Source organism: Oryzias latipes, chromosome 20 (assembly GCF_053564925.1).
Source record: "Oryzias latipes strain Hd-rR chromosome 20, Olatipes_Hd-rR_3.1".
NCBI lineage: Eukaryota > Metazoa > Chordata > Actinopteri > Beloniformes > Adrianichthyidae > Oryzias > Oryzias latipes.
Window position 1 is genome coordinate 4,913,907 of NC_136256.1, and position 24,622 is coordinate 4,938,528.

The following is a 24,622-nucleotide window of genomic DNA, read 5'->3' on the forward strand; positions in this document are numbered from 1 at the left end:
AACCGCTGGTGTGTTTTCTGCATCACCCTCATTTGAAAGGCTTGTCTGCTCAGTGTGAAAGTGCAGGAAGCAGTCTGTTTGCAGCTGTGGGGTTTTCTGGCTGAGCAGCCTCCATTCTGACCCTGAAATATTAAAGCAGAGTGAGTGAGCTCTGCAGAGAGGCCACCCCGCTGCCGCTGCTGCTAAAAATACGTGCTGCTGATAAAAATAGGTTGTTTTATGTTGAAGGTCTAGATTCATTCAGGGGAAAACTTGCCTGCAGGAATTTTTGAAAGAATAAGGTTTTGATTTGATTTGAAATGGTTTATTTCAAGCAATTAGGTAGAAATAATACACAACAGCAATATAATCATCAGTTATACATTCATACAGTAACTAATCAAACTTAGGATAATTAGACATATTAATAAATATTGCTTGAAAGGGAGTGGAAGGAAGCGAATTTATATAATCCCACCCCGTTATACTGTAACCATTTTATTACATGATTTATCAATATCCGGTTCCTAGGTTTTATCAGACAGAATTAAGAATCATAAGATATCGATAAAGCACATGACAAAGGTGAATTACTTAAGTATTACGTCAAAAATAACTATTTTAGAAATCAACATGGCAAATGCAGATCAGTCATCTGAAATATATGCAGATTATGTTACTTATAAAAGCCATTCATATGAATAAACATAATACTATATCCGTAAAGTAGACACAACACTGTTTCAGGAATTTTCATAACAAAATTTCATCAAGTATCAAAAGTTAAAACATGTGCAAAATTATGCTACATTAGGAATGATTTTTGATTCAATTTATCAATTTTTGGAGCAAGTGAAGTAATATCATTAAAAGTCAATCAATTTAACAATTTTCAATAAGTGATTAATCATTTGTTTTACTTTTTTTAATTTTTTTTTTCTTTTGTATTTTTTTTTTTTTTTTTTTTTTTTAATAAAGTAATGCTGTGGGGGAAAAATAAAAAAGGGTCCATAACTGTCGATTGTCCAAGGTTGGTATTTCTACTTTTACTGATAACAGCTGATCTTCTGGGTTCAAAACAGAGTTAATAGTTCTCTTCGATGTTATGTCTGCAGACATTAGATTCAGGTCCATATCCTTCTTCAGCTGATATCAGCGACGGTGAAAGTTGAGGTCAAGTTGTCTGCAGGTCAGAACTCTGCTGTTATTCAGGTGACGTCAGACATACAGAGAAAGTGATGAATCCACGTGTCATATTTCTTGAAATTATTTGGCTCTTTGGTTTATTACTCCATGTTGTTTCAGACGACCGTGATCAAACACTTCTCAAAGTCCTTCATGGTGTTCACAACCAGAACCTTGGACCGGTCCTCTGGACCGAGCGGTTTGACGTAAATCTTGCAGCCTTTAACCCAAGTGTTCTCAATCTGCTTACGCTTCCTGAGAAGCCGTGCATGTTTTGAGATTTCAGCATTCCTTCTGGTCAGATGGTCGTTCAGATAAACAGCAGATCCTCTGAGATTTTTGCGTTGATTCATCAAAGCTAGCTTGTGTCTGTGATTCACAAACCTGATGATCGCTGGTTTATCCGTCTCCTTCTTCCTGGGGAGCAGGTGGCAGGTCTCGATGGTATTGAGATCCAGGGAAACCCCTTTAGATGTGAGAAATGAATGTATTTGCTGCTCAAGAGACTCTGCACCGATCTCCGTATTAGCACTGCTAGCTACGCTAGCGCTAGCATTAGCAGTGCTTGCTCCTGCTGCATTCAGCTTCGCTCGAGGCTTGAAAGGTACTCCAGTGAGAATGACATTATTCATCCTTACTTGCTGTTCCACATCGTCCAGTCTTTTCTCCAGAATCTCGACCCGGTTTTCTCGCTGCTCATTTTGAGACCGAAATCTTCGGAACTCTTCCATCATTTCCCAAAGTGGCGTTAGCTTAGCCGACACTTGTTCCATAAAGCTTTTCAGCGTTTCTTGAATAATGTCAAGAGACTTTTTGAGGTCTTCGTATTCCTGGGGTTTCTTCGGGGGCATGGTCAGCTCTCTTTTTTGGAGGTCTGTCAGGATCCAAACGATGTCAGCAGTCAGACGGGGGAAATAGACCCAGAATCCTGTACATTTCCAGTCAAGTTCCATCACAAAAGAGGAAGACTTCATAGTCTAAATGTAGCAAAGGGATTCAATTACATTTAATTCAATTTTATTTATATAGCCCAATATCACAACACAGTTGTCTCAACAGGCTTCACACCTGTAATTGCACAAAGATATAAAATCAGTCATAAAATATGAACAATAGCGAGTCTGGCAAGAGGTCCATGGCCAAGTACAGGGGCAGGAGCACATATGAGCCAGAGGCGGGGTCCACGACCAAGGAATGGGGCACAGACTGGAATCTGGGGAGCGGGAAAGTAGATGAGAATAGAGGACAGGAACCCAGTGCACCATAGTTTCCCCAACTTGCAACTAATGAATTAGAAGTTCTCTGTCTCTAGCTAGTCTGACAATAACCCTGTCCCAAAAGGAATGTTTTGAACCTAACTTTGAATGTGGAAACTGAGTCGGCCTCTCTTCCATGAGCTGGGAGCTTATTCCATAAGACAGGGGCTTGGTGGCTAAACGCTCCACCTCCAACCGTACTTTTACTAATTCTAGGGACCACAAGCAGTCCTGCGTTTTGTGAGCAAAGTGTTCTGATTGGACGGTGAGGGACTATGAGGTCCTTAATATAAGATGGGGCCATTCCATGTAAGGCCTTATAGGTAAGCAGGAGGATAATGGGATCCAGTGAAGTGAAACTAACACAGGAGTGATGTGATCTCTTCTGCTAGTTCCTGCTAACAATCTAGCTGCTACGTTCTGAACAAGCTGGAGACTTCTTAAGGAACTCTTAGGACACGCTGCTAACAAAGAGTTACAGTAATCCAGTCTAGACGTAACAAATGCATGGATGAGTTTTTCAGCATCACTCTTAGAAAGAATATTTCTGATCTTGAGATATGTGAGCCTTAATTGATAAATCCTGGTCAAATAAAACCCCAAGGTTTCCAACTGTGGAATTGGGGGCTATACTTACACCATCCAGGGAGACTATCCGATCAGACAGAGCATCTCTGAGGTTTTTAGGACCAAGTATAATGACCTCAGTTTCTTCTGGGTTCAAGAGTAGGTAATTAATTGTCATCCAGGTCTTGATGTCTCTGATGCAGGCGTTCAGTTTCTCTATCTGGTCATTCTGGTCAGGTTTCATGGATAAATACAACTGCGTATCATCTGCATAACAGTGAAAATTAATGCTGTGTTTCCTGATTGTTTCCTAGGGGCAGCTTGTAAATCATAAACAGGATGGGTCCTAAAACTGAGCCCTGTGGGACTCCGTAGCTAACGCCGGTGCAGTGAGAGGACTGTCCGTTTACATTAACAAACTGGTGCCTATTTTATTAATAGGATTTAAACCACTGGAGGGCAGATCCTCTGATCCCTGTGTCATGCTCTAATCTTTGGAGTAAACTGCTGTGGTCAATAGTGTCAAAGGCTGCACTGAGGCCTAACAGGACCAGAGAAGAGAGTAGTCTTTCTAGGATAAAAAGTAAAAACTTTGCAGTCATTATTTTCTTGCTGGATAAAACTCCACCTGATTGTTCACAGCTTTGATTTAAATAAAGGAGCCAAGTTCATGAAATATACTCAGAAATAAAAATTATTTTATCTTTGTCTTCAAAATCTGTTTAGAAAATCTGGCCGATTGATGTTAAGTTGAATTTTATTGCTTTCAGAGCCCCGAGCTGCAGCTTCATCCTGAAGCTTCTCGGATCAAGTCAGAGTTTCTGTGCATAAGGACAAGAAAAGCCTTTGCAGCGTTACAAAATGGTTGTTTCTGCAGTAATGCCTGAAGTTGGCGCTCTAGCGATGAAGCCTCACCTTCATCCCTGTGTCGGGTCGGACTGCTCCACTTGTTGCTCTCCTGCTGGCGGTGCAGCGGATGCAGCTCCGTCAGAGTGTGTGTAGGCGCGGTGTCCTTCTTTAGCCGGGGCAGCTGGGATGAATGAATGTTTGTGCATCTGCTGACCTGAGCCCCGCCCACTCAGCACGCCTTCGTCATCGTCATGCATGAGCATGCATGAGACCGAGCGTGAAGACGCAACTGATTGTGGTTTTGTGCTGTTTTTGAGACCATCTGTGCGTCAGCACGCAGACTCGCAACCTGAATCAGCAACGTTTGTGCGTGTGTGTTAAACTCTGCACAGATGCTGTGTGTCTGCCAGGCTCACACACACACCCACACACACTCTTCGTTTTTGTGCCTGAACCAAATTGCATCATTTTCTTTGCTTTTAAACGTCCAGCATCTTTTCTGAATTGCCCTCAGGGGGGAGTTTGGCTTCTGCAGAAGCTTCTCAAAAACATCAGACACATTCATGGACTCAAGTGATAAGACTGTGACTGTTTTTAACGCTTTAACACCAAGAGGTGACTGGTGATGCCTAAAAAAACACACACTCAATGGCCTACCATAAGTCACCCATTGACCTGATCAACGTGGATCAGCTGATTGACACAGAGAAAAGCTTTTCATGTCAGCTTTGCAACCCTTTACATTATTGTACATTGGTGTTGCATAACAGGGCAAAGCTTTTCCCCGTTGACTAATTCAGTTTTTTATATTGCTCATATAAACGTTAGAAGTGTTGCGGTAGTCAAAGGAATGTAAATGTTTTAATTACAGAGCATTTCCTGAACAAGATTTTCAGAATAATAAAATTTATGTTAATTATCTATATTATTACTACAATATAAATATTCTGAATAATAACACCTGTGTAACAGGAAAATGTACATCTCCATGTTTTCATACAGAATTTCAGTGCTTGATGATTTCATGACTCAGCACTTTGATTCCCATCTGCTGCTTTGGGAAATGATCACTGACCTTAACCAACAATCTCCTATTTCTGCCAACATGTTCAGAGATAAACAAATATGAAACACAAGATTATTCATTTAAGATCCTAAAAAGGATTTCGGATAAAAGGCTTAAAAAAAAAGAAAAAAAGGTCAGGCAGAAAATTGTGGATGCTACACTGGTAAATGGTAAATGGCTTATATAACGCTTTTCTACCTACAAGGCCCAAAGCGTTTTACAGTCACAGACCCATTCACCCAGTCACACACACATTCACACACATTCACACGATCATGGGTCGACCGCCCAACCGCTGCACCACGGCCGCCCAAAAACATGCTACACTAGCATAGCATTCAGAATATTAAGGACGAACTGTAACTTTAGGTTTATTGAAAACTGGACTTAAAGTTTGTAACAGATTAGCCTAAATTCTAAATCAACAAAAACGGTAGCTATGCTGCAGAGGTCCAGACTCATCCTCAGCCCCACTGTTGGACGCGTTAATCATCGCCTAGCGTGTTGCATGTGGACATGCTGTTGTCCACATGCAAAACGCATTAACACACATTTACATCCTTACAACAAGATAATGCACTGCATCAAAAATGAGCCAAAAATTATATTTTTCTTTTGTGTTAGATATTTGGAAACTTTAATAAAATGGTTAATATTTAAACATTACCAAATAAAGCATGTTTTCATCTTCCTTCTAGGAGGAAACCTTTTTGTTTTAAAAGTTTTCTTCACAGGTCTGCTGTCTAACTTCCACACAAACAAAAAGTCAAATAATTAATAATGATAACATTCTAAATATTCCAATTTAAGTGAAAAAAACTAGTAATTAGTTTTAATTGACGCATGCTCTGATGTTTGTTATGGTTGTAACAGGAGATTCTGTGATAAACTCAGCAGGTGAGTGAGCTCTTCTCCGGTTAAGAACAAGGATGCACAATGTTGGATTGTACATGCATTCACCCTAAAAATGCTCCGTCAGACTTTCATTAGGAATCTGTGCAGGGCGATTATTACTGTAAACCAGCTACATTTAACTGGCTCATCCATGTCTTTATGGATCCCCTTTGTGCTCTGGTGAGCAGTCGTGTTGGAACAGGAGGAGCCATCCCAAAATGTTCATTGAATCGCCTTTTGTTATGCTGAAAGAATCAAAGTACCTTTCAGCTGAACCAAGCACCTAAGCTCAGCTTCTGAAGATAAGCCCGCACCATAATGATGCCTCCACCAAACGTCTCACTGGTTACAGTGTCACAGATATAGTAAAACTAGCCTGTCTGGTGTTTCAGACCTTTAGATGAAGAAGTGTGATCAATTCCTTCAGAGAATGTGCTTCCAATGCCCAAAGGTTCTGAGGCAGTGGGCTTTGAACCACAGCATTCACCCTATCCACAACACTTTCCGTGAAGCGGTCTGTGCTGGTCTTCAGCTAATCTGAAGATGGCATGAATTTTGTGGTTAACTGATGTCTGTGAACAGTGAGCTTCAAGATCCCGTGTTTATCCCCAGTTTACATGGTCTGACACTGGGATCGAGTGGCTGAGTTAACCAGTCTGTTCCATTGCGTTATGGAGTGACAGCTGACTGGAATATTTTTCTACAGCTGTCACAGAACCATCCTGGAACTCACCGAGCTCCATAGAGTGAGCCGAAGTTTGTAAAAGGTGATGATTTTCTGCTCCTGTGGACGTAAAGGAGCCTGTTGTAGCTCTCATGTACCATCACTCCACCATCACACGGTCAAATTGGAGACATAGTTAGTCTAGAAGCTTTGATTGAGAAGAGGTGCCATGTTTTCTTCTTGAGTCTCCACGGTGACGGCAGACTCTTTGCAGTCAAAGAGCAGAGATTAACAAGACATACCAGACCCTGAGAAAGCACAAATCCTCAGCGACGGACTTCCAGAGTGAATGTGACTCATTTGGAGTTGATGATTGTCTCCCATTAGTGTTCAGCTTCTGGTGTTTGGGGACAACTTATAATGTCTGATGTAAATTCTGTCTTTTTTGCTTGAATTCTTTTTAAAAAAAAATGAAATCGCAGTGTTAATAGAGGACGTTCCTTCTGTTTGGTTCTGTTCTCTGTGGTTTGGGTCAAAACCCTGTTAAACCCGATAAATGAATCTGCTGTCCTCACTGTGAGATCACAGGAAGAGCAGGTGAAGGTGAGCGGGAACAGAAAGTCCTTCTAGATGACTGTTTCACCTTCTCAGCTCATTTTATTTTCTGTCATGAAGGAGGGCGAGGACCCACGGAGAGACAGGTCAGGGCATAAAAGCAATGTGGGAGGAGGCGATAAAGGTCATAGATGTACCTCTTCCTTTGTGATAGGAAAGACGTGCCTACATGAAGGACAAACCAGGAGGAGCTTAATGATGTCCACTGCCGCTCGGTTACTTCATGTCAGCGCATGTTAACACTCCAGCGCTCTTCCAGATGTCATCGGAAGATCAGCCCTGCAGTTACATCTCTCCTGGTGTAATCAGTTCATATCAGTTACATGCAAAACCAGGAAATTAAAAATAAAACGTACTTGTACAGCAGCATGGATCAGGGGGTGATCTAGTAATTGGAGCTGAGGACAGTGGAGCTGGTGCCTGGACTCTGCAGAGCTTAGACTTTCAGTCATAATTAACTGATGCTGTGCATGATCACCGGACACCCTGTTGCTCCTTCTGAAGCCTTCAACAGCTGACGCCATCTCAAACTGGAGGAATACGGTCACAAGAAACAGAGAGCAGCATTAACTCTTCAATTAAAGTTGAATCCTGGTTGTAGGAAACCTTCATCCAAGGTTATAAACTAGCCTTTTTTCTGACCCCTTCTCCCTTCCATTAACGACCTTAACCACTGCTGACGCTGAACTTAAGAAAGTGGGGTCCCATTTCACCCATAGCAGCGATTATATTTTGTGGATGTTTGAGGCTCATGAACAGCTTCACCAGTTTTTGTGCAGCTGCATAAGTAACAATAGTTTACTTATGTCACATCCTAAACACACTTCTATAAACGTTTAGATTAAGAATGTTTTCCAGCTCAAAGGTTTTGTGCAGGTTACATAAAGTCAAAGTTAATTGATTTTTAAAGCACCTTTCAAGAAACTCAGGGACACTGTACAAAAGCAGTAGTGTTTCTATGGGAAGGTAAAAACAAACAGACAAAAAACTTCTCTAGGAATTTAGATGATTTATGTAAGCAAAATGAAACTTGCAAATTCATGATTTACCCTAATTACTTGGAGAAGATTTTTGTGGCTCTCAATAAAAGAGAGCCAGAGCAGGTTCCTTTTTAGGAAAAATGTTGTCTTGGCGAGGAGAAAAGGCGCTTTCAAGCCAAGTGGACAAATGCTTACTTTGTCGTACCTCATGGCCTGGATAAAGTCATGTGCCTTATTTGCAAGCAGGTCAATGCAATGCTCAAAGTATTCAATATAAATCATCACTATGTTACAAATCTTAAAAACAATGACAAATCTATCGGCGAGGAGTGCAACAATAAGCTCCAAGAACAACAACGAGGCTATGCTGCACAGCAGATGTTTACAAAAATGGCTGAATCCAGTGAAGCTGTGACAGAATCTAGCTACGTTGTGGCTTTGGAAATGACCCGGTGTAGAAACCCTTCAGTGACGGGGAGTTTGTAAAAAGAATGGATGCTGAAAGTAGCTGACATTGTTTGTCCAGAGCAAAAGAAAAAGTTTGAAGAAATAAGTCTGTCAGATGATACAATTACGAGACGAGTAGAAGAACTGGGCAGCAACCTCCGACAGCAACTGGGAAAACACCTGGAGGGCCTGGTTAACTGTATAAATGACACTTGGTCATTAAAGTTGTTAAAAACAACTTGTTCTGTTGATCCATTTTTTTAACAAAATTGGCCCCCAGTCTAATGTCGAGTTCCTAATTTGGCCCTCAGCTATGGAAAATTTGAGAACCCCTGATGTAAGGTCTCTAGATTTAACACAAGCCCATACCACTAGCCCCCTGCCACCATACTTTAAATTCTAGAGAGCACCGTTGCCGTGTTCCGGTTGTAGTAAAGCGTTGCTCTTGCCTTTGCTGTGGCTGGATGGAACTGTTGTCTCCTGCATGTGCCTGCAGCCCGCTTGGCACCATCTAAATTGATGTGAAGTAAAGTGAAACGGTGCGAAAGCTGACTGTCTCCAGACTGGGACGTGCTCTGGCTGCATTGAAAGCCTGGGAAAATCCTCAAGACAGCGGGGGAGCCTCATCAGAGCACAGAGGTGTTCGGATTTCTTCCAAACTGTTGTCAAAGCAGAGCTTCATGCTGAGCATTGAGCGGCATTCAGAACAACACAAACCGGGGAGAGTGGTTGAAACACCACTTTTTGTTTTTTATTAAGTACTAAAGCATCTTAATTGCATGTGGGATGTTTGTAAACTGAGGCTGCAGTCACATTCATTCATGTTTCTGTTCACACATCCAAAAAACACATCCTTTGGTTTGTTTCCCAGAAAGGTTGCTGATGACCTCTGAGCTATGAAGAGCTTAACAGTATCTGCGTTTACATGTACAAAAGTAATCGGAATGAACACTTGATCCGAATAAAAATCCGTCATGTACACACGCCGTTTGGAATACTCTGCCCCGATCAGACTCATTCGCGTCAAAAATTCCAGTCAATCGAGACAGGTGGGCTAAGCCGATTGTTGATCCGATTGTCGTGCATGTAAACAATGTAATCCGTTTGTGGGTCACTACTGCGCTGCTTTAGGTCATGTGTAGACGGTGTTGCGCTCCAGAGGAGGCTTTAGAGCGCAAACAGGACCGCTGCTCCACGTGAGCAAAGCATGTCTCTGAGCAGAGCAGCCGGACTCGTAGCTCTGTGTTTGCAGGCAGGGGAGGGTGCTTTGTTAGGGTGTGCGCTCCGGGGGAGGCTTTGGACCGCCGTCCGTCCGGCTGCTCTGCGTGAGCGAGCTACCGGACTCGGGAGAACCGTGTCTCCAAGCAGAGGAGGGGCTTTGGGACGGTGTGTGAGCTGGTGGAGGCGGCTATTGAATGCGGTAATGCCGCTCCGCAAAGAACTGAGAAATCCTGTCAACAATCATGTGAATTTGTGTGTCCGATCGTGTCCAGACAAAATAACACATTTTTACGTGCAGCCAAGATGCACTTTGACCGCACATATTTTTTAAGTACATCCACGGTGAATTGTTGTTGTTGGCCCACATTGGCCTAAACCTAACCATTGTTCTGGCTCTGTTCCCCCTAGAAGAAAAAGCACGGATTAATAAAAAGTATGAGCAAACAATCACTTAATAATAATCACAACAATAATAAAAGCACGTTTAGAAGATCCTCTCGCTCTATGCAGCAGTTTTGTTTGTTTACAACGGAACTATACATTTCTTCTTCTACTTTCGTTTCCGGTGTTTTAGAGAGAACTGCTCATGTCAAAATGATTTATTCTGACCGAAAGTGTGGCGTATGTAAACGTTTGTTATAATCGGATAGAGTTTTTCTGGGCCCATGTACACAGTTCAATTCTAATCCGATCTTCGATCCGGTGAAAGATATTTTGCACATGTAACAGCAGCTAGTGAGTTAGACATATTTATATACAGTGCTTCTGATCTCTGACATTAAGTCACATGATTAAAGTTTGATCAATCGCTGAAGGATGGCTTCTAGGAGATAGGAATGAAAAAGTCAGTTTTAACCTGGTTTTCCAGAGTGATTCATTTCAATAAGGAGAATCATCAGGAATACTAGTAAACATGTATTTGTGGTACAGTAATATGTGCTTTAACTCTATAACACTAGAGCTTTAGTGCAGTCTTTACATTATTTCAACTAATGTAGCTCTGGATTCAGAAAAGCAGCTTTGCGCGATGTGGCTTCTCTTGACAATCAGGTAGAACACTTTGGAGATGCCAGCTCTTTTTTGTAGACATTCTTTTGTTTGTTAGTTAATTCACTCCTTTATTTCTTCCTATTTAGTTTATTTGCTTCTCTACCCCCTTTTGTGTGTGGTATGGACTTGTCCATTGCTATAAAACCTCCCCGAAGTGTTACCCAGGGGTGGGATTTTTTTTTCAGTCCCATTTGTTGCATATTCGTTTGGTTAGTTTTCTTTATGTTGGACCCAAACTATTTTATATGTAAGCAAAGAATCTCTGTTCATATTTGTTAAAAAAAGGACAAAAGACAAAAAAGGAATAAAACAGCTTTTAAGTAAAACCACATTTGTCCTGCTGACCAATAGAATCGGTTAGTTCAAAAGGGGCCCAAGTCCACAATTCTTCAAAATAGAGATATTATATGTTCTATGGTCTTCAAGGGATAAGCTATCTGATTATGTGCAAAAAAGTCCCAATTTCGTTGTAATGTATTGACTATGCCTGACATTTAAAATGCTTTAAGTCCAAATTCCTGGACTTGGGCTTCTCTTGCGTGGGTTTATCTTTATCCCATAGATGGCAGCACTAGTTATCCAATATGGCAGCGCCCCTGTTTAATTCAAGAAGGGCCCAAGTCCAGAGACTTTAGTTTGCTAGTCCTCTGAAATTATAAAAGTGAGGTGCTTCATATTATAGCATTTGTAAGCTATGAACTGGTGCTAAATCTGGGTAAAGTATTAATCATTTGGTGTGGCCTCCCTTTAAGCCATGCAATCAAAATCATTTTCTGGAAAGAGAAACCTCTTGGACTTGGACCCCTTTTGAACTAACCGATTCAATTGCAAACCCTCACACACTGTTATGCAAAGCCGATATGAAAAGCTGTGTCAGAATCAGCTGATTTACGTCAAACGCAGTCACGGCTGAAGGGTTACGGTTTGTCAAAGAGCGTGTGTTACATAGGTGTCACAGGGGACATCTCTGGTGGGGGAGGGGTTTTCGTGCTAGAGATGAACTCAGACCATAGAAGTATAAACCTCAGTCTAGACCCCGATGGCGGTTCGGGGGACAACCATCCCAAAGTGTCGCTTCTGGTAGAGGACAAGGTGAAGGAGGGCTGACGAATCATCAAGAATGCAGAAAATCAGAAAATAAAGATACTTGTGGTCTCCAAGAAACATTTACAAAAATGTCCAAACATGGTTAAAAAGAACACACAACTAATAAAAGATAACGTAGGAGTCAGCCTCTTTCACAAGCCATCTTTTTCTCACCTTGTCATCAAGTGAAACCTTTTCTGCTTTTGTAGATGCCAGTGCATCTGGCAAGTTTTGCTTCCAAAGCAGAAGTCGGATGTTGCCGGGCTTTAGAGTTCAGATGGCAGCAGGAAGGAGGCAGATGATGTGCTTTTTAGGACACAAACAAATGAAAAGGAGAAACAGCAGGCCGCATTAATCAATGCTGATGTCCAAGAAGACGGCAGAAGGTGGTTGGTTGGTCATTACCGGCGGATGGACAGGCTGGCAGCTGCAGGCATAAATCACAGCGAATCATCAGTGAATCAGACTCTGATGATGTCTTTAATGCATTGTGCAGCTCTGCATTGATGATACTATTAAACAGGCATCATCAAGAAAGGCCAAAGATGGACGTAAACCTGATTCAGAAAATAGAACAATCTGTCCACCGTGGGTCTTTTTGGAGGTTTTAGTGTAATTATTGCTTATTAAACAGTGTTGTAACAATACCAAAATGAGGAATATGTGAAACTGAATTAGATAACCCTGGTCAAAGGTTTCATGTTTCAGAAATAGTCGCTCGGTTTAAAAGAACATTGTTCATCGTAACTTGGCCACATTTGTATTTTCTCAGATGGACTGATGGAGAGTTCACAATTACACATCCAGGATTACATCACATCATAGAAAAACCTGGATTTACTTGCTGGTCTTTCAGTTCTGACCATAATATTTAGGTACAGAGTTTTGTAGTGTGACAAAGCCACAGGCCGAACAGGGTCTGGTTTGGGGACAAATGGATTTCATCTCCGCTCTTCGCTGATGATGTTGTCCTGTTGGCTTCATCGATCCTGGACCTCCAGCGTGTATTGGGGCGGTTTTCAGCCGGGTTGAAGTGGCTGGAATGTCAGTAGTGCCACGTCTGAGACCATGGTTCTCAACCAGAGAAGCATAGTTTGTTCTCTACATTTGGGTGGGTGGAGAGGTCCTGCCTCAGGTGAAAGGTCTTGTTCACAAGTGAGGGAAGATCAGAGCATCAGATCAACAGTGGCCTTTGGAGTGGTGTCGGTTGTTATGTGGTCAGAAAGCGAAGCTCTCAATTTACGTCGATCTTTGTTACAGTACTCACCTCTAGTCATGAGTTCTTGGTCATGACCTAAAGAACGAGCTCCCAAATACAAACAGCCGAAAAGATTTTCCTCTGCAGGGTGGCTGGGCGCTCCCTTAGAGAAAAGGTGATGTGCTTGGTCATCCACACGTCAGCGTCTGTGAGGACGACTGCAGAAATCTGTGAATGAGGTCATCTGTCTGTCTGTGGGAGAGGTCAAGTCACTGCTGCAGTGTCAGCTGGTGTTCTAAGGAATAACAGGAGTTAGCCTATATTTAAAATCTTAATGATCACAGTGTTTTTTGTTGCATCACTGACACCTCTTTTCAAAAGCCAGATGTGTTTGAAGGCTGGGTTATCCAAAAACACACTTCTGCAGTCATGCAGGAAATGTGGCTTAATGTGATTGCTGTTCGGATGCACATTCAGAGTGGAAAAACAAGACAATTCAAGCTCGGCAATTCACTGTTGCATTCTGTGAGTCTGAAGTGTTAAGAGGGTGTAAGGACCACAACTCATCACTAACGTTAACACAACTCATCCTTTTTTCTCTCATCTTACCTCAGTCCATCTGCAGCCTAATGTTTCAAATGACCTTCAGCCTAAACAAACAGGATCATAATCTAGTGGAAAAGTCTCATTCCGGTCCATTTGAAAGGTGAACTGATAAATAAATGATGAGTTTCATTAACAGCAGCAGAGTGGGCATCACTGCTCAGGTTTAAGTAGCTGAGCAGGTTGAGGCTGACATGACTGCAGCTTTGCTGTTCCTGTCTATTCTTCTCAGAGGATCACATCCGTCTTACTGCAGTGCTCAAGCTCCCATTCTGCAGGCTCACTGTGATTCACCTGCTCCACTGTGTTCAGCGTGTCGTACAAATCACGCAGAGTGACTCATTTATCCTACTTCCTGTCCCAGCAAGCCTCCACTGGGGGGGCAGAGCTGTTCTCTGCTGTGCTTTTAACTCGTTAGAGAGGGAGGACGGCTCAGTCACATGAATTATCCTCTCTCCATGCATGTGTCCTCAGAGATGCGTGTGCGGTGTCACGAAGACGCCTCATTGTTCTAATTACCAGGTTAGAAGTCTTTATTAAGGTAATAAGCTTTTCTCATTACAGAGTTTTATGTTGAACCACTGTTCAGAGCTCAAACAGCAATTAATCACGTCTGATTAATATTTTATTTATTTGCCTAATGTTCGGGAAGTGGCGCCGGGGGGGTTATTAAAGGTCGGTCAGGTTTGACTGCAACGGTGGAAGAAACCAAAATAGTTGGAGAGAACCCTCTATGTGGAGAGGTGTGCAGAAAAAAAATGAAAGTCTGAAAAAGAGGTTCTAACAGGTCTCAGGTGATCGCAGGACAAGAACAGATAAACTCATTTAATGGCTCAAAATGTTTTTTTTTTAATAAAAGTTTATATTAAGCATATTTAGCATATTTTCTCCTCTTCTGACTTATTCCACATTATTTACATGATAACTTCAGGTGACAGGTCCATGTGTTGAGCTTGTAGCAGGCTTTAAATCTGTTTGTAGCAGATTATTATGATGAAGACTGGCTTTGTGAGGACAAAACTCAGCTTTCAGTACATTTGGGAAAAATGTATTCGTCAAACTGATCTAAACAAAGCTGAATGTGTAACAATGTGAGTTTGAAATATTCATCCATCCAACCATCCATCCATGTATTCATCCATCTTCAGAACCCACTGAACCCTTTTGCTATCTTGAGGGGTCCAAATGACCCCACCCTTACATTGACGCGTTCTCCCTACCATGACAAAGGTGGATAAAGGAGGAAAGATTTCATGTAATCCATGGACACCAGTGAAGATCATTGAAGAAAAAAGGTTTAACGTCTAATGGGGTCCAGATGACCCAACTCCCAATCTTAACGTGCCTTGGATAGCACAAGGGTTATAAGGGTGCTGGAGCCTATCCCAGCTACTGTTTGGTGAAGGCGAGGTTCACCCTGAACAGGTGGTCAGTCTGTTGCAGGAACACACAACCACACGGTCACGCTCACATGCACACATTGGGAAAATCAACCAATGACCCTATAAAGCATATTTTGGACTGTGGGAGGATTCCAGAGTTCCTGGAGAAATCCCACACATGCACAAGGAGAACATGCAAACTCCACACAGAAAGGTCCCAGCTGGGATTTGAACCAGAGCCTTCTGTCTGTGAGGCGAGTTGGAAATGTTTGGGTCAGAAAAGAAGGCATCTTTTACACGGTGTAGCACTCCACCCCCTGATGATGCTCAGCAAAGACTACAGCATACAGTCATGGGACTAATATGTGAACTAGTTTGTGCAGCTAAAGGTTGAAAGTAAGATGAGCTTAGCTGGCCCAAACTGTGAGGCCAACGTTCTGGAAGGGGTGGAGCCCTCAGTTTGGTTTTCGCTTAAAGGTGTGAACCGTTTTATTCCATTTCTGTAAAGGTTTTATGTCAAAATTCTTCACCTGCTTGGTTACCTCTTGGCTATTTCTTGTCGGAAAGCTGAGACCAACCTTGTGCTTTTTGCTTTGACCAATAATGCAAGAAACAACTAATAAAAGATAACTTAGCAGTAATCGGTTTATCACTTCTCTGCCCTTGTTGATTCTGCCATGCTGTGTGCAGCTCAGTTTGTTCTTCACAGAAAGGTAACAAAAGATGGCTTTAACAGGTCCTTGACTGTCCCTGGTCCACATTTCACCCCCCCCCCCCAGTCCATCGTGCAGGGAGCGAGCCCAGCTGGAGGGTGAATGCATGTAGCTTCAGTCTGAACAAGGAACCATGAAATTCTGATTTATGTAACACCCAAACCCCCAGCTTTGAAGACAACCTGGGGCTGCAGTTCATCAAAAGCCCACTAGAGGCTGCTTCCTATGGACTCTCTTGTTAAAAAGTCAAATTTGACCCATAACCTTTTTGAAGGCAGAGAGATATATTTTCTGATCGACAGGTGGATGGACTGAACAAAAGTCTTACTGTATGTTGTCCCTCCCAAGTTACTGACCATTTATGACAGAGTGAAGTGGAGTAGACTCCAGTCAATATGGCCTCTCCACTTCAGTCCTCACCTTTAACCTTCAGAATCCTTTCGCCGACAGAGGAGATTTATTGGTCCAGTGTAAGTGTTGGAACCAACGAGGATCTATTGAGCCCCTCTTTGTGTTCCTCGTTCCACGTAGACCTGTTTGTTTTAGAGTGCACTTGTCCTCTGCAACAGAAGTGGATTTTCTACTTTTGCATTTGCAGATACCTCCAGATTTAGCTTCAAGAAAGGCTGCATTCCTATTAATATTGTTTTGAGTAAATATTATAGAAACAATCCTACGTAACACTGGCAGCATCTTGCTTGTTATAAATACAAAATAAAACTGCAGAAGGCAGACGGATGTTAAAACACATGTAAGAGTTTATCACAGAGAAACCTAAAACACATTTTAGCCATTTTTGAAAATTCAATTATGAATCATTTTCTGAAGACACAAACTAAACTATCCTTTTGTAAGTTTGAGCTTGTTATCTGGGTTACCATGGTGACATATCATGTAAATGGGACAGAATGTGCAGGGAACATTCAGTCCATTAGTTTACCCCTCCGGGGGTCAGAATAACCCCTGTAACCATGGCAACTGTCTGCATGTCATATGTATGTGAGGAAAATGTTCATTAAAATTAATGCTGATTGAAGAGTACACTTTTTTCAGAGGTATTGACAACACAATAGGATAGTTTTGCTCCATTTTCGGCGCATGATGGAGGCAGACAGATGGAGAGGCAGACAGACGCGCAGACCCGCAGGCGGCAGACGCTGGCCTTCACATCAGTGTTGGCCAGCTTTCACACAGACACACACAGTGGAGTTTGTGGAGATGTGCTAGAGTTGAAGGGATTTCCCTCCTTCTGTTGGCGGCGATCTCTGGTCTCATCAACCACTTTGTTTCCCGTAGTGGACTTCTCTTCACCTCAGTTTCTAATGAGAAGGCAAAACTAGACACAGAATGGTGGTTCCTCGCGCCTCGAGGTCGGAGCTGAAGCACTGTGATGAAAGTGAGCAGAGAGAAGCAGGAAGATGCACTGGAGCTGCTGTGGCTGGAGTTTCCAGAAACATCTTAGACAGTGTTTTTCAACCTTTTTTGAGCCACGGCACACTTTAACCTTGACAAAAATCCCGCGACACACCAGCATCCAAAAAAAAAAAAAAGGAGAAACTCATAGTCTGTATTGATCTACAGTCCCTCACATACATTTTTGTGATAATTTTGGCAGAAAAAGCTGGAAGCTGCAGCTTTTTTTTCTAAAAGATGAAAAAAAGTTAAGTTAGAAGATTTAAAAACTGTTTGATGTGTGTTCGTTGTGGTTTCAAGAAGTTTAACAACGAAAGGCTCATTGTGCGCTGAGATGCTGTCACTTTAACCCAATGCATCATGGGAGATGTAGTGCAAACAGTCGCCACACACAAACATACTGGCGTCTCTGAGCTTCATTGTTTTGTTCACTTGTTCCACGGTCTGACACCGGATTCTGTGGAAAGCTAAACCACTAAAGACGAGCTTTAGCTGGTATTTTTGTTGGAACTGAGAGACTTTATGAGCAGAATCAGAACAAGGAAGTGAAGACTTTAACCACTTCTGATTGGTCAGACTGATGACGTGTGATTGAGCCTCCAAGAATGATTGGTGGAGACAGTTAAAGGGGCGGGACTTTTCCTAAAACAGCTGAAGCTGCAGCTAAATCGCGGTACCGTCATTCTTATCAAAATGTCTTTAATTTAATCAAATGAACACAAAGAAAAAAGTATTTTATGATCTTTCATATTCCTAACTTCTCAGTGTTTTATCAGGGCCTGTTTGGATGAACACAGAGCTGATATCCTGGAGATGGAAGATGTTTTTACATCAGTTAATGAGGGTAATTTCCCACGGCACACCTGACCATCTCCACCAGTGTGCCACGGCACACACTGGTTGCAAAACAATGATCTTAAAGATGAAGAGAGCAGCCGACGTCTTTCCATTGTTCTGCTGGAGCTGTCTGCCAGGTCTGAACCAGAACTTCACGTACTGGAGCTATTTGTGGGTTAGGGGTCATCTGCATTTGAGCAAAAATGTGTACAGAAAATCTGCTTTAGGTTAACGATGTTAGCCTCTTCTCTATCTGCAGATAAAAAACACCATTGACTGCTACATCAAAAAGTCTTCGTATTCCTGGTTTTTCTTGGGGGCCATGGTCAGCTCTCTTTTTTGGAGAAAATCAACTTTTTAAGTCGTTTGAAGATAGTTGTATATCCGCAGAGAGCCACACACGCGTCCTGTGCTGTAACCCGGAACCGGAAGGGTCCAGTGTATGTGGATTATATCCGTGTTTGATGTTCTAATTCCACTGTGAAGCTTCAAAACATTGAACAGTTAGAGTGCGATGCACCATGACCCCATGTAAATGATACAAAATGTTTGTGCTTTAATTGCCTTTGGCAGGTTTTAAGGATAAAACACAAACAATGGTACTTTGCTGGAGATTTTTGAAGCCCACTCTGATAAAAATCGTGTTTTTCGTGTTTTTAACATGTTTTTTTGACATTTTCTGATGTGGACTTATATAAAGAAAAATAAGCCTCTGAGTATTTTTTTTATCAAACTTGTGGTGAATCAGGAGTAGAAGGAAAAGGTCATTTTAAAAAGAGCGTATTTGTGAATAGAAAATATGCTGGGCGGGCCACAAGCTCCCTGCTCTGACAGGGAGGGAGGGGGGTTGTTCCATGCCAGGAGTCCCGCCCACAACTCTTGACTTTCTAGTGAACGTCGCTGCTCTGCAGAAACTATGTCCCAGAAAACAGCATGTTATTTTGGCTGAAAATGGCATCAACATAATTAAAAGACCACTGGGAATGCTTTTAGAAGAAGATCGGAGAGGGACTTAAAAATACTCTGAAGTGACTGTCAGTACAAATGAAATAGAAAACTGATGTAGTTTGATGTAGTTCTTGCAAAGCTTTGATTCCTTTGAGGAAGCTGGATGTGGTATTGCAGTTCTGAAGAAGTTCAGCTTGTCTACATTTTGAATTTGCATTTTGCTTAGGTTGGCTGTTTATTGAAGGACTTCTCAACTAAAATGAGTGCTGATGTCACTGTGGAGGAGTGGAAACCTGGTTTTCAGCACAGGATCATGGTGACCCAGAACCTATTTAGAGGAGCCAGACTGAACACTGAGATGAGTCCAACCTAGTTCTGTTCACACGTTTATGGGCAGATTTCCTGATATCCAGATTTTTTTTTGGTTACCAAAAAAAAAAAACCCATCTTTGCCTTTCAGAAAATGAAATGATTAAACTCAGTTGTCAGATGGAGATCTACAGAAGGTACTGAGGAGGTCAGGACGTGGAACGAGACATGGCTGCTTTAAGCCTGGAGATGGTAGATTTTATATAGTTGGAAGTAAGTCCTCCACCTCTAGATGGTTTTAAGGGGTTTCACTCTGGCAGAGTGGTTTCACCATATCATTGTTTTTCTTTCCTCTGCTTCTCCATCGTGGTCTTCCTCATCCTGTCGTTGCAGCTCCCCCCATAGGCCCCTTTATGATCAGTGTGGATGTTGGGCTTGATGACTTCTGTGTGGATGACTGAGAGCGTTAACCTCCACTCAACTCGGGATCCTGCCCGCTCAGAGCAGCTTCAGCAGCAAACCTCCCCAAATCCTGACCATTTTGCGGTAATCCTCCTGTAATTACAGCCGGATGTCAGAGGGGAGGCTGGCACACCTGTGGGCGCGCATGTGCGTGTTCTCCGCCTGACACGCTTTTAGAGAAACAAAGGCAAAAACAAACAGAAGTAGGCGGCTGTTTGGGACGAGGCCTGAATTTAAATGTGTGTGTAAGCAGGAGTGGGATTATCAGTATTTGTGGAACCATGAGTCAGGTGTGTGTTTGTTGTGTGTGTTTTTGTTTCTGCCCACGCAGCCAGAAAAGGCAGGGACGGAAAAAACTCACAACGGCAGAAGAAGAGGTTTTTCCGACCTGCTCATTTCTGCTATTTATTGAAACAGTTTTGTGTTGTTTTTCTGTGAGGAAGCTTAAGTGGAGTGACTGTCTTCATCTGGAACAAAGTCGTGACCAGAATCTGAGGCCAGGCTGTGCCATTGACTCGTCACAGACATGCCATCAAACCCTGGATTACCTGCTCAGAATAAAATCCAATATTCTATTCAAAAAAATCTCAACACCCATCTTTAAAAGCATGAAACTACTCTGTGATTTATTCATTATTTTATTTATTATCATTATAAGTATGGCTTCCATGTGGTATAAATCAGTGGTCCAAAACCAAAACCACTGGGCCGCAAAGCAGTACCGGTCCGTGGGACAGTTGGTACCGGGCCACAGAGGAAAAAAATACAACCTACATTTTTTCTATTTTAATAATAATCTGGAATCTATAACATCAGACCCATTGTTGACGCATGTCAAGTCGCGTTTAACTGAAACCGCCAAGCTAGCAAAGTTAACAAAAAAACAAACGTCTTTGGAAAGTTTGTTTTAGGAGAAAAGATCCAGAGAGGAACCAAAAGAAGAACCTTTGACTTTAAAATAAAAGAATTCTACATTTAACAGGCAAAAACCAGGAGACATTACTCCAAATATGGATTTATTGTTCTCACAGACCATAATAAAAATGCAGAATATTCAGCAACTGACTGTTTAATGCTACCAGGATGCTGCTAATAGAGTGGTTCAAACAGTGGATTTACATTTGTGATTATATTTAGTGAATAAATGTTTTACTCACTTTTTCTTTGTATTTATCCGTCGCACCTTCAAAGTCATGTGAGGCTGAAGTTGGCGCCTGATTTTGTGGCTTCCACTTTGGCAGTTATGGGTTAAGAGAAAATCTAGATCACATTTGAATGGTTCCTACACGACATTAAAGTGGTCCGAGGCCTGAAAAAGGTTGAAGGCCGCTGGTTTAAATAACAGAGGTTCTGGAGGTCCAGTCTTCTTCTATGTTTAGAAATCCCCTCGTTTTCATGCTTCTGTCTCCACCGTTGCTCTGAGCTGAACCTGCATATTGCCTGATTGCTAATCACTCTGCATCATTTATGTGGTCCTCATAACTAATTCAAGCGTCACGCTAAAACGAGAGGCGGCTCCTTCCACATTTGTTCTCGTGATCCATATTTACTATCGGAGGCTGATTGAGTTTAGTCTGGAACCGTCACTCCTCATCTGGTTAAGCATAAACGGTAGAAGTCTGTTAGGAAAAACTGAGAAGGTGCAGAGAGAAGGAGACAAGGACAACATGTTTTTGAGAAGAAAGTATGAGTCCATGGCTGGATGGATAGTGAACAAAGAAAGAGGGAATGAAAAGAGACTGAAGGAAAGAGAATGATGAGATGAAGGGGTTTGAGGAGGAGGAGGGAGGAAGGAGAGGTTTCATGCATGGACAGAAAAAAAGAAGAAATGTGGGCGAATGATGGAGGAAGCAAGGAATGATGGGAGAAGACATGCACAAAACATGACAGGAAGTGAAGGAAGGTCGGGTGATAGAAGGAAGAGGAGGAAGGTGATAAATGAAGGACGGTGTGCAAAATTCCAGAAGCCAAAGAATGACCTCCGATCATGATAAATATCCTCGATGGTTGGTGGAGCTGCAGGCAGACGTCTGAAAGGCTAAGTTTTTGCGCCTCTGTCTGATCATTTACGGTCATTTCTTCCATCATTTCAAATACTTTTGAGAGAAAAAACGCTCCACATGCAGACAAGGTAGTTTCCTTGTTCTTCCTCGACCTTAAATGAATGTATATTTTTGTATATTTCTGATTTTCTTGTGCAATTTGCTAAAACCAAACTAATATTTAAGTTTCATTTTAAACCTTAATTGCTCTTTTTTTTATATAAAGGAGTTTCTGCCCCACAGTTTCCTCACAAGTTTCAGCGCTGTCTCCCATATTGACTGTAAATGAGAGCTGGACTGAGCTATAAAAATGGTTTACTCCTATTTCCAACCAAATGAAGTCAATTCAGTCAACATTTTTTCACAATATGAGCATTGCCATGTTGGAACCAGGAAGCAGTGATTGGTCTGAGGTGGTCTGAGTCTATGTTTCTATGGCAACCACTGTCGCCTATCAGGAGTGAGCTTGTTGCAAGGTCAGACCCATCGACTAAAAGCAGACTCTGGGGAGGAACTGTCAATCAAACTTTTCAAACGATGGATGTGAGATCATTTATTTTTTATTGAGGCATCTGATTGGTTAGTTTATAACATCCACAACTAGCAATAAAGAAAAAAATGAGGATTATCAAGACCATGTAAAAAAAATGCTTAAGAGTAAGAATGGTTGTTCTGACCAATGGAATGACTGACTTACAGCTGTTTATTTCTCTATAGAAGTCTATGGGATTTTAGCTTCTTGGAACCAGTGGGTACTTCCTGTTTGGAACGCCATGGGGGAGGGGTCACTCTGTCCAGTTACCATATACAGTCAATGGTCTCGCAGCAGAACCCTACTCCTGCTGTGGTCAAAGAGCTGATGGTCACAGGTGCACATCGATGCTGGTCCCAGCAGGGTGTAATGGTGAAGATGCAGAGTTCGATTTGAAGTCATTTGAATTCTGTACAACAGAAAGACGAATGCAGGACATCTGGACTCAGCAGGTGGAAGATGGATCTGCCTGAAATTAGGTCACTGTGCTGCATAAAGGAGGTGATATTAGCAAATAAGTAAAACAAAAAAAAGACAACAAAGACATTTTTACTATGTTCTTCATGAGCTTTTTATTGTCTTCTCTATTCTAGCGTTTTTTGAATATCTTACAATCATTTTATTTTGAAAATAGTTTGAATGATCCACTTAAATCTGTGAGACCTGTTTTAAACGCTTGTATCACTGACTAGTTTTCCTCTGTGTTTGTGTGTGCTTTTAAATGCAGTCCCTGGAAGAGCAATCAGCATCTGAAGGTCACACAATGCAAACATGTCATTCACACTTGACTCTGTAACTGTGTAGAACAAATGTCAGGGAGTGTGATGTCATCGCTGCTTGTCATGTGACCTCTCAGGTGTGCCATCATGGACACATAGACACACACAGCCCCTGTACAGGCTTTGGGGGGACGGCATCTGTCGTGTCTCTTTTTTTTAAGTCGGCGTCCTCTGACGCATGTGTCATCCCACCCCCCATCACACCTTAATCCTTGAGCATCAACCCCCTTTCCTGTCGGCTGCTGTGCGTCAGTGTTCTGCGTGACTCGGAGGCTCTTCATCCTGCTGCTCTTTTCTGCAGCTCAGACCTGCTGTCTGAAAGCCTCTGAGGCTCACAGGATGCTAACCCAGACAAAGACGCTGCTGTCCTGAAGAAGTCCACGCTGTCTTCACTATTGAAGCCTACAGATTACTTCGGATCTCCTCCAGCAGGACAAATGCACTCAAATCCCCGCATTAAAATAATGATCCAACTTCAATTAGACCATACAAAAGAAAAGCCCAAAAATTATTTATTAACCTGTCATCTATTTGTTTTATAAATTACTTGGATATTAATTTGTTTAGACATTCTTGTGCTTTGTTCATTTTTTTTACAGCGTGACTAATAGACAGTAAATACAGTGGAATTTAGACAGATAATAACCATTTAAGTTTACCTCAAGTTCTAAAATACTTGTCTTTTTTAAGTGGAAGTTCCAGTGCTGTTCTTTAAATCTGCAAACACATTATGAGACACTTAGCAGTCACAGGGGAGCAGGTGGATGAAGAGAACGCGGCGTCTTTAGCTGCTTCATCTGCCCTAAAGATGCTGAGGAGCAGTAAAGCAGAAACTGTATTTTTATGTGTGTTCCCATGGTATGTTTGGTTTTTCTTAGTCTCAGGATAAAGGCTTTTAAGTTATTCATGGTTTCTAAAGGCTCAATTCAGCTGCTGGTGTCTTATGGAAAATATGTTCTGTCTGTGAACTGCTGTCATCGCTTTCTAAAAGCAAACGCTCTTCAATATTCTGACCAATCACAACAATTATCTCCTCTGTCGTCAAAACTGAATCTCTTGATCCATTTGTGATTTATCTATCCATTTATCAATCCAAACTTTCATCCAAATTTCCATCTCTTCAAATACCCGTCCATCTGTTTAAACATCCATCCCTCCTAACATCCATCCATCTATCTATCCACATCCCTCCTATTATCTATTTATCTTTGTCTTTTCATCCTATCCATCCATCCAAGCATCTAAACATCCATTTCTTCTAACATCCATCCATGTGTATTTCCACTTATCCATCCTAACACCTATCAGTCTATCTATCCGAACATCCATCCATTTGTCCATCCAAACATTCATTTATTCATCCAAACACCTGTCAATCATCATCCACCCATTTGTCCATACAAGCCTCAGTTCATCCAAACATCCATCTATTGGGGCGGCCATGGAGCAGGCCGACCTTCAATCGAAAGATTGCGGGTTCGATTCCCGCCTTGCCTGCCCGTGTGTCAAAGCGTCCTTGGGCAGGGTACTGAACCCCACCTTGCC

At 42.0% G+C, this 24,622-nt stretch overlaps 1 protein-coding gene and 1 long non-coding RNA gene across 4 annotated transcripts in view; one reads left to right on the top strand and one right to left on the bottom strand.

The window, feature by feature from the left end:
* Positions 1 to 24,622, top strand: part of fars2 (phenylalanyl-tRNA synthetase 2, mitochondrial) — a 126,468-nt gene that overhangs the window by 50,217 nt on the left and 51,629 nt on the right. The window lies entirely within an intron of this gene.
* LOC110017291 (uncharacterized) lies at positions 289 to 9,522 on the bottom strand. The gene is made up of 2 exons (XR_002292654.3): positions 3,903 to 9,522; positions 289 to 2,377 (listed from the first exon to the last, which is right to left on the bottom strand). It is a non-coding gene; the product is annotated as an uncharacterized LOC110017291 (long non-coding RNA).